Source organism: Eumetopias jubatus, unplaced genomic scaffold (genome assembly GCF_037043125.1).
Source record: "Eumetopias jubatus isolate StellerSeaLion01/CBP00866 unplaced genomic scaffold, mEumJub1_p1.0 scaffold_13, whole genome shotgun sequence".
Classification (NCBI taxonomy): Eukaryota; Metazoa; Chordata; class Mammalia; order Carnivora; family Otariidae; genus Eumetopias; species Eumetopias jubatus.
In genome coordinates, this window is record NW_028274819.1 from 38,700,657 (window position 1) to 38,711,195 (window position 10,539).

A 10,539-nucleotide genomic window follows, 5' to 3' on the forward strand; every position below is an offset into this window, starting at 1 on the left:
CAGACGAGGCGGGGCCCAAAAGCCCGCAGGGGCGCGTGTTTCTGCCTCGCTGAGCGCTGGGAAGCACCCTAGACTCTGGGAGCCACGGGGAAAGCCGAGGGAGCCTGCTTGGCGCTTCTTCAGAAACAGACCCCAGTTTTCAAGGATGCGAGAAGGGTAAGGGGCAGGCCTGACAGCCCCCACTTCCGAACTACGTGGCGCGCCCCAGACTTCCACCGCGGACAGTCACGACTTGGAAAAGCTCTGGTCTTTCTTCGTGCATCTGAGCCGCCCCCGCCGTATGTGGGAGCTGGTGGAGCGTCCACTAGCACCCCGACGTTCCCGGGCGCACTGACGTCCCAGGCTGGGGCGGGAGCCGGGAGTACTGCGGCCCTGGGCACAAGTGACGCTCCCGTCCCCGCTCAACCCCCGTGCCTGACGTGTCGCCTGCGGGCCCTCCCCGGCCAAGTGCGCACTTGGGTTCCCGCGTGGCGCCCGTCACGCGTCAGGCCCTTCCGAGGCGGTTGACGCGCAGGGAAGGCTGCGGGGTGGGGGCGCTACTTGAGCTCCCCGCCTGTCCCCACTTCCAGCCGCAAGATTCTAGAAAGGAGGGGCTGCGTTCGGAGTGGAGGGAGCGTCTGGGGCGCGGAGGCCAAGAGGGGTCGCTGTGATGCCAGCGCGGATGCGGGGTGGCGGGTCCCCGCGGGCAGCGGGGTGGGGGTGCAAGGGCGGGAGGGAGCGAGCGTGGCGAGGCTGGAGGCCCGGGGCAGCTCGTCGGGCGTGCAGCTGTGTGTCAGCGCTTGGGCAGCGCCGGGATGGAGCCGCAGTATTAAAAAAAGAATTAGAATAAAAGATGCAAGTCCTGCGGACTCGGGCCTCCGCCCCCCCGCCCTCCGCGGCGCCTGTTTGGAGTGATAATCTGGCCCGCGCGCGGTCGCCGAAGAGGCCGTAAATCCGCATCCATCACCGCGTAACCATTTGGTCGGAATTAACCAGTCACTATGGCCTTAATTACTTTGTCAAAGATGAAAAATAGTAATTGATTTCGCCTTCGATCACTTTGCCCCTCGCTCCTTGCAGATAAGCAAATAAATAGCTATTTTTTTGAAAATCCGTGTCTATCCGGCATTTGCGGGGGTAGGGGGTGGCGTCTACTGAAGAAGAGGCCGTCCCGACCCGGTGTTTGTGCCACGACACAGGGGACAAACTGGAACCCAGGCAGGAGAGGGCCTGGAGGGTGGCCCAGCGCTTTCAAGGTGCTGCCCTCTGCGGCCCCAGGGAAGAAGACAGGAGCGAGAGGAGCCTGCGTTTTACCAGTGCCAGCTCCGGGGTGAGCTGGCGCTGGCGGTACCAGCCTCCTCTCCTCCTCGGGACAGCAGGTGAGAAAGAGCCGAGGGGCTAGTTTGAGAGAAAGGGGAAGAAACTTGCCGAAGGCCAGCGGGCAGAGCCAGGACTTGAGCCCAGATCTCTGTTGACTCTAGTCCACCCCACCTTTCAGGATATAATGTGAGCACAGGGCGTTGGGATGATTTCGAGCCCTAAACCTGTATAGAAGGTGGATGCGAGGGCTCAGTGTGGGCTTCAGGTGGCATTAACAAGAGAGTTGAGAAGCCCTGCAGTATTTTTGTCCCACTTGCCCACTGCTGCCCAGTTTCACTACAGTGTTGTTTCATGCTAAGAATATGGACCCTGCAGACAGACTACACCACCTCCTAGCCTCTGTGACCTTGGGGGTAAATTCTCCATCTGTAAAATGAGGATGATGAGAATATTAACCTACCTCAAGGGTTGTTTGAGGATTAAATGAAAATAGGCATGTGAAGTGCCTAGACAGGTCAGCTGCCTGGTTTGCTATCAATAAGCAACTGCTATTATTCAGGCTGGAAAAATTATCTGTTTGAAGTCCATCTGATTTAGCAAATAAGGTGCTTCTCCTTGGTCCAGAAGGTTTAAAATGGGTAGACATGCACAGAGTAGAAAGATTACTTACAAAGTAATCATTTTGCAACATTTTCCCTTCTCATTCAGTGGTTTGGTCATGCAATAATCAAGTATTTATCTTCATTAAAAGAAAATTGGGAGCATCCTGGAAAAATGCCCAAACACAGAGGCTGCTATGAACATGTCCTGAGACACCTTTTTTTGGATCAAGGTAAATCTCAAGAAAAATGACAATGACCTTTGCTGTCCAGTTCTCATTTGGACCTCGGGTATCAGGGAGAACCAAACTAATCAAGGACAGCTTCCTTCACCAAGGCATTTCAGTAGAGTCTGAAGTTGGAAATCAGTGGCTCAGCTAAATGACTAGTCTGTGTGCAAAATGTAGGTTCCAAATCCTGAGACTCAGACAGGCAGGACGCTTGTTCCTGAGTCAGCAGTAGAGATGATTCTCACTTCACTGCAGCAAAACACAGGGCAGTGGGCGCAGACGCAGATAAGTTTAGAACAAGCTGCAAAGGACATTCAAGGTCATCTATAGTCCCACATGTCTCCCTTACCAGTGTGAAAACAGAGGTTGAGGGAGGAAAAGTGAGTGCTCAAGGTCACTTGCAAATTAGAAACAAAGTCTATTAGCATCTATTCTTCTAAAGGGAGAGAAAAAGGAAAGGACTGTGCTCTCCTTTGATCCAGCAATCTCATTCTTAGGAATCTACCCAAAAAAACAAAAGCTCAGTGCAGGAATGTTGATTATAGTGTGGTTGACAAATGAAAGCCCAGGGAAAAAATATCCACATTAGATGAATAGTATAGCTAAAATATGGAATGATTTGCAGCTGTTAAAAAAGCATGATTTAGAGTCACACAGTTGGCTCAGATTTTCCTGAGATATTGTGTGAGAAAAGCAAGATGCATTAAAAGGTGTATAATATGATCCCAGTGTGTGTGTGTGAGAGAGACAGAGACAGAGAGAGAGACAGAGAGAGAGAGATCCAGTACAATGTGAAAACACTGATACTGGTGGCCAGGGTGCTTTGGGGTGAGTGGAGTGGAGAGGAGAGAGAAGGGGGAAGAGGTAAAAAAACAAAAACAAAAACAAAAAAACAGGAAAAAGAGGGGAAAGACCATACTTAAAAAACGGTTGTAATTGGCATATTTATCAATTTATGTAAAAAAAATGTATAAAAAATGTTTTTAAAATTCAGCCCTATCACCCTCTACTTTAATTAATGAGGATAGTCACCAAACAGGCTACTTCTATTAGAAAGTATTCAGCCTCCATCTATTTTACTGTCTTCCTCTGAGGAGCAGAGCTCAGAAAAATGAATTCAGTTAATTAAGAACCCGAGCCACTAATATTTGGCTAGTCTTCCTTCTAAAGTCCTGGCATTTTTATCTGCTAGCTCTGCTGGGCTGGAACCATTAGAAGACATGGTCTTGGAAAACATGAAGATGATCTGAGCCTCCCACCCCCACCCTTGTAATGTACATTCAACTATGAAATAAACTAAAATTACACTAAACTGAAAATTTCCAGTTTCTAATTCTTCTATAATGACAACATCAATGCTTCCTGGTAAACAACACTTTCCTCTGCTCCTTTTTCTTATCATTCTTCCAGTAGTCCCGCTTTACTAGTTGCATATGTTTGGTTCACTAATTAGTATTCTCCTTCCAAGTTCAAGTCTTCTCTGTTTATCCATTTGCTAAAATTTCCCAAACCCCAAAATGGGAGATACCAGCCTTGTAACAGAGGTCAAATCTCAAATATATTCATTATTGGAAATAAGAAATTTCTAACATATGAAGTACAAGAAAATCGCTGTTTTATTTCTACAGGGTTAGTAAAGAAGATTCTGTTTTCTTTTTTTTCTTTTCTGTTTTCTCTTGAATGTTCCTTTTCCCCCTGGCCTTCTGTTGCTGTCCTAGTTAGTGAGATTTAAAAAAAAAAAAAAAATTGAGTTCAAAGTCATGCAAACCTAGCAGGAATTCCCACAAGTAGAGCGGAACAGATGTTGGGAAGAATCACTATAAAAGCAGTTGATGGAGTTAACCAAGGCTATTGAGTCGAATCTGAACGAGGTTCAGAAAGGCACAGTGGTGAAGACATTGGTCCAGGACATGGGACTTTGAAAATTCAAGACTCTTTATTTTTTATTTATTTTTTTAAGATTTTATTTATTTATTTGACAGAGAGAGAGAGACAGCGAGAGAGAGGGAACCCAAGCAGGGGGAGTGGGAGAGGGAGAAGCAGACTCCCTGCCGAGCGGGGAGCCCGATGCGGGGCTCCATCCCAGGACCCCGGGATCATGACCTGAGCCGAAGGCAGACGCTTAACGACTGAGCCACCCAGGCGCCCCTCAAGACTCTTTATACCAGTAAGTAACACAGATAAGTTTCAGGACCCTATGGTTTTGTCACTTGGTGGTACCCTTGTAAATTGGGCCTAAGGGGCGATGGACATTGGCACCAAATTTGGTACTGTTGGCTCTAGTAATCTGCAGCACTCAATACAGGATAAGACCATATCAAACAATGGCCAGCTCAGTCTATGATCTTTGAAAGACAGCCCAGAGTTAATTTATCATGATGGAAGTTGTCTCCTGGGATATCACCATTAGAGCTGAGAAATGATCCATGAAATCTTTTAACATAACCTCTTAGGGTCTGCATTCTATTTCAGAGTGTTTCTATTTTCAATCTCATGGTCTTCCTGGGTGGGGGTAACAGGATATGTTTGTATATGTTGATCTTTTTGTGGTAATTTAAAATTAGACCTAAGTCAAGAGTTTGAATCCAAGGTCAGCCGCTTACTACCTGAATGTTTTTCGGTGGTTACTTATCTTGTAAGCCCTGCTTTCCTTTTCAGTAAACTGGGGTTTCTGTGGTGATTAAATGAGATAAAGTATATGAAAACTTCTAGAATAGTGTTTGGCTCAGACAAAGAGCTCCTTCTACTTGAGATATCAGGTGTTAGTGGGCTTGAAAGTTACTACCTGAATTGTGACAGTATTCCCCTAGACAAGTAACAAAATGATTCCTTTCTGTAGATCTAATATTACTGGATTGTTGTCTAGGTATTATTCTCCCTAACTTTTTCTTTTTTTTTTTTTTAAGATTTATGTATTTGAGAGAGCAGGAGCAGGGGGGCAGGGCAGAGGGAGAGGGAGAAGCAGGTTCCCTGCTGAGCAGGGAGCCCAAAGAAGAAGCACCCAGGATCATGATCTGAGCCAAAGGCAGACGCCTGAGCCACCCCAGTGCCCCCCTTCCTATCTTTCTTGATGGGACATGATCTTTGCCTGATGACTTTGTTTTGTTTTTTGTTTTTTTCTTTCTTAAAAGTTCCAGGCCCAGAGGCACCTGGGTGGCTCAGTGGTTAAGCTTCTGCCTTCACCTCAGGTCATGATCCCAGGGTCCTGGTATCGAGCCCCGCATCGGGCTCCCTGCTCAGTGGGAAGCCTGCTTCTCCCTCTCCCACTCCCCCTGCTTGTGTTCCCTCTCTCGAGGTCTCTCTGTCAAATAAATAAATAAAATCTTAAAAAAATAAAAAGTTCCAGGCCCAGTCATGTCTAAGCCTCTGCATCTGCAGTATCTTTTGCCCAAAATGTTCTCCCTCCAGAAAGAATTCCTAACTATAACTTTAGACCCATTGTCCAAAATGTATCTCCTTTTTTTTTTTTAAAGGTTTTATTTATTTGAGAGAGAGAGAATGAGAGAGAGAGAGAGCACATGAGAGGAGGGAGGGTCAGAGGGAGAAGCAGACTCCCTGCTGAGCAGGGAGCCCGATGCGGGACTTGATCCTGGAACTCCAGGATCACGACCTGAGCCGAAGGCGGTCGCTTAACCAACTGAGCCACCCAGGCGCCCCCAAAATGTATCTCCTTTCAGAGGCTTTGAATGAGCAGAGTTAATATCTCCATCCTGTGTGCTTCTCTAGCATTTAATGCATTCTAATTATTTCCATGTGTGTCTTTTCTTCTACAGAAGACACTAGCCACCTGTGGCTACTTATGTTTAAATTAAGTGAAAATAAAATAAAGTGTAAAATTCCATTCTTCAGTCACACTAACTATATTCTTAGTACCCAATAGCTGCTTGCACTGGACAGTGCAGAGGACATTTCCATCATTGCAGAAAATTCTATTAGACAGTGCTGTTCTAAACTGTGAACCCTTCAAAGGCAGAAAAGCTTGACTTTTTCAAGGCCCTGTATTTCTACTTGTACTGACACCCTGTAGGTACTTAGTGTTTTTGAATGAATGCCTTAAAAATCATAGAATAGGGTGCCTGGGTGGCTCAGATGGTTAAGAGTCTGCCTTCAGCTCAGGTCATGATCCCAGGGTCCTGGGATCGAGTCCCGCATCAGGCTCCCTGCTCCTTGGGAACCTGCTTCTCCCTCTGCCTCTCTCTCTCTCTCTGTCTCTCATAAATAAATAAAATCTTTAAAAAAAAATCATAGAATAGCCTCCTGATTTCTTATGTCACCTGTCTTCCCTAAAACATATCATTTTGTATTTTAATTAGTTTTTGTTCTTATTTTGTTTCTCTCATTATAAAATCAATACATGTTCATTATAGAAAATTTGGAAACGCTTGAAGAACATAGAAATATATATTCCCACCACCCCAAAATATATCCTATTAACATTCTGCTGTAAGACTTTCTAGATTTCCATGTATAGAAAGATGGTTTTTGTTTTTACAAATTTGAGATAATGCTGTTCATAGTCTTTTGTGATCTTTTTTTCACTTATAATATATAGTTGATATACTTCTGCCCCATTCCATAAAATCTACATTATCATTTTTAATTGCCACACAGATTTCATAGGATGAGTACACCACAATTTAACTAATAAACAATTATTTCACATTTGGATTGTTTCTAAATATATATGTATATTTAGAGAGGGAGCGGGGAGGAACAGAGGGGGAAGGAGAGGGAGAGAATGAATCTTAAGCAGGCTCCATGCCCAGTGCGGAGCCTGACGTGGGGCTTGATCCCACAACCTGAGATCATGACCTGAGCCGAAATCCAGAGTCAGACCCTGAACTGACTGAACCACCCAGGCACCCCTCCAATATTTATTATAGATTATATATAAGTTACTACTTAAAGGGATTGCATATTTTTGAAAATTGGATCTATCTTACCTGGACTGGTTTTTCTGAAGTCTGCCTCAAGACACGGACACAGAGCTGTACATGGAGGTGCACCCAAGCTCTGAGCAGGGGGTGACTGTGCTCCGTGGTTTTTTCCATCCCTCTTCCCAGTGTTGCCCAGCAATCTGTGAATACCTCTGGCTATGAAAAAGCCATGGGAACAAAAAGCCATAGTATGTTCCCATAAAGACTAAATCAGCTTTCTCTGTAGCATAAAGGAAATTTTTTAAGTGGAAAGAATATTACTTGGTAACTACCAATACTTGTAATTGTCAGGATGCATACTATCCAAATTTTACAACTATTAGGACCAAAGACATAAGCCCATCTGTTTACACAGGATCTAATTAAACAGTTGTGAGAAATAATGCAAACATTATTGAAACGTGCAGGATTTGTGAATGCTTCTTCTGCAGTGGAAATGCCTGATTCAGGGCTCTCTCTGGTTTTTACGGATTATATGGATGATAGCATGTTTTTCCAAGTCATTAACTTGGGCACAGCTTTGGGGCCAAATGAGAAGCTACATCCAAACCATTCTAAGAGTCTGGGTGATTGGTGGAGCTGACAGAGAAAAGACCCTCAGTCATTCACATCTGTGGGAGCATTTGGGAAGTGTGATTGCCCGTGACAACTCACAGTTCAGCGATTCTGTTGTTTCATGAAGGCCTGGTTTCACTGATACTAAGAGAAAAAGGTGGGTTGTACCCTCACATGGGTTATTCAAGGGGACACTGTCAAAGACATTTCTAATACCTTTTTTTTCCCTTTTGAATTTTATTCTGTCATTTTGGGCATTAAAATATTTTTTATTATAGAAAAATATAAGCCGAAAGAAGAAAATTAACATCATCCCACCACAACTCTTTTGTTTGCACGGGATAGAAACCAACTCAAAACTATCTGAAGCTCAAGGTACCAAGGAATGGCTAGGTCAAGGTCAAAATGCAGCCAACTTCAAGGTGGGCCGGATCCCAAGCTGCCCACAGCATCAGGATCCTCTCTCTTGAGTTCTGGACCCTGTTCATCCCTCTACCACATGTTTTCAGACTCACCCAGAATTCTATGTACCCATGTTTATAGAATATCACCCAAGCAGAAAGAGATAGCTACATCTCAACTTCAGTTTGAGAAGCTTTGGGAAAGGACTCTAAGAGGCCAGACCCTGAGACAAGGCCTTTGATGTAGGTGGATTATTTGGGAGGTGGTTCCAGCTGAGGGAGCAAGGGAAGTAAGACAGGGATGGGAGAAGAGTCAGTAAAGGGAGCGTTAGTGAGTTACCACTGTGGGCAATTGTAGTTAAGGTACCATGTGCGACACCTGTCAGAATTCTCCCACCAGGGGAAAAGGAATGTAGGAGGCGATTTGTCACAGACTCTCATCCCTTACCGGCTGAGGATTGTTCCTGAGGGTGTTAATCCCTAGCTCTTGTGGGCACGCTGCACTTGAGCTGGGCAAGTTGCCATAGCACTGGAAAAATATCTACATTTCTAAAATGGAGATAATAAGTCTTGCCTAACTCTCAAAGCTGAGGTGAAGATCAAATAAGATAATAGAATGGTGAGAACTAAGTAAACTGCAAAATACCATGCAATCATAAGACTTGAATCTCTACTATCCCACTGTTCATGGACTTGAGGCCCATAGATATGTTCTCAATCATACAGGTGTCCATGTATGTGGGTATGTTGCAGAACGAGGGTGTTTCCTGAATAGGAGCATGATCAAGAAGGTTACTTATCTAAGGACAGGGCCACTGATGAACCTCAAATGAGGAAAGGATCCCATGAGCCAGATGTGGCGATCTGCTAGCCATACCCCGACCCCCCCATTTGTTCTCTTCTTCTTCCATAGTAATTGAGTTTAGCTGGGCACCTGGCAATCCAGTTAGAGATGACATATCCAAATATTCCTTATAGCTCAGTGAGCCCTTGTCACCAAGTTCTGGCCAACAGGGTATGAGCAAATGCTGTGTGCCCTCAGGGTCTTGCCTTAAAAACCTTGAGCATATACCCCCCCTTCCTGTTGGCTGAGAGATGATGAGAGCTGCAATCACCACTCTGGACCCACAAGTAAGACCCACGTGGTGAGAATGGCTTAGCTATGACATAAAACACAAATACCTTTATCTCATTTAAGCTGCTGCCCTCTGGAGTTTCTTTGTTACAGAAACTTAGACTTTACCCTAAGTCTAAGGTTAGGGTATGTTCCATAGGGCATGTTCCATACAACATGAAACTGAGCCTGCCCCAAGTGGGGGCAGACTATAGGATTACCTGCCACTCTGGTTGACTGGAAGACCAATGGGCTGTTTTTCTTGAGCGCCATTTTCTGTCAGCCTGGCCTGCCAAGCTCACTTACAAGAGGCAAGCAGCATCCGACTGAGGGCAGAGCGTGAGTCACCACCACTACTCCAGTATTCTGTGCTGCTGTGGAGCTGGCTCCCATTCATTAGCTGTACCCCACTCATAATGAGAATAGGTCTTTGCATGCCTGCTAGGATCAGGACAATGAGTTTGGTGCCTCATATCCATAGCCTCAAGGCAGGCGGTATTCTTCAGACCAAGAAACAATCTCAGAAGTTGAGTCAGTTATGTGAGGCCGTACAGAGCCAAGGTGTCGAAGCAGATGGGTGTCTATCTAAGGCCTGTGCTTCTTCCACTGCATGCATGGCCTTCAAATTAACTGCCTACTTCCAAGTACGGGTTAAGGTTGCTTAACCACATAAAGCTGACATCTGCCTACTGAGATGAGTCCCTCCCCAAAACCATTCATTAACTGCTGCCTTCCTTCTAGGCTTTTATCCTTTGAGAGGATTTTTATTCTCTGTAAGCAAGTGTGACTATGCACGTATGAGCATGTGTATTGGATACTTCTGAGATCTGATGAAAGCCATGGAAACATCCACACTGTTATGGGTTGAATTGTGTCCTCCCCCCAAAATATTTTATAGTCTTAAGTCCCAGGACCTCAGAGGTGACCTTATTGGGAGGTAAGTCTTTACAGAGGTAATCAAGTTAAAATGAGGTCATGAGGGTAGGTCTTAATCCAGTATGACTGGTATCCATATGAGAAAAGGGAAAATTCGGACATGGAGACAGATACACCTAGAGGGAAGATCTTATGAAGGGATACAGAGAAGGCTTAGAACAGAGTCCTCCTTCACAGCCCTCAAAGAAACGAGTCTGGCCAAATGATACCTTGATCTCAGGTGTCTAGCCTCCAGAACTAGGGGACAATGAATTTCTGTTGTTGATGCCAGCCAATCTGTGGTCCTGGCAAACTGATATACAACTACACATATGCACATACACCTTGAGTTCTATAAACAAATTCTAGGAATTCATAGTTCACTCCAGAATATCCATGGACCCCTGGTGAAGGACCCCACAAAGTTCTATTTCCTGAAAACATTCCAATGCCCATAACAATGACAATACTAACAAAAACAAAGGACAA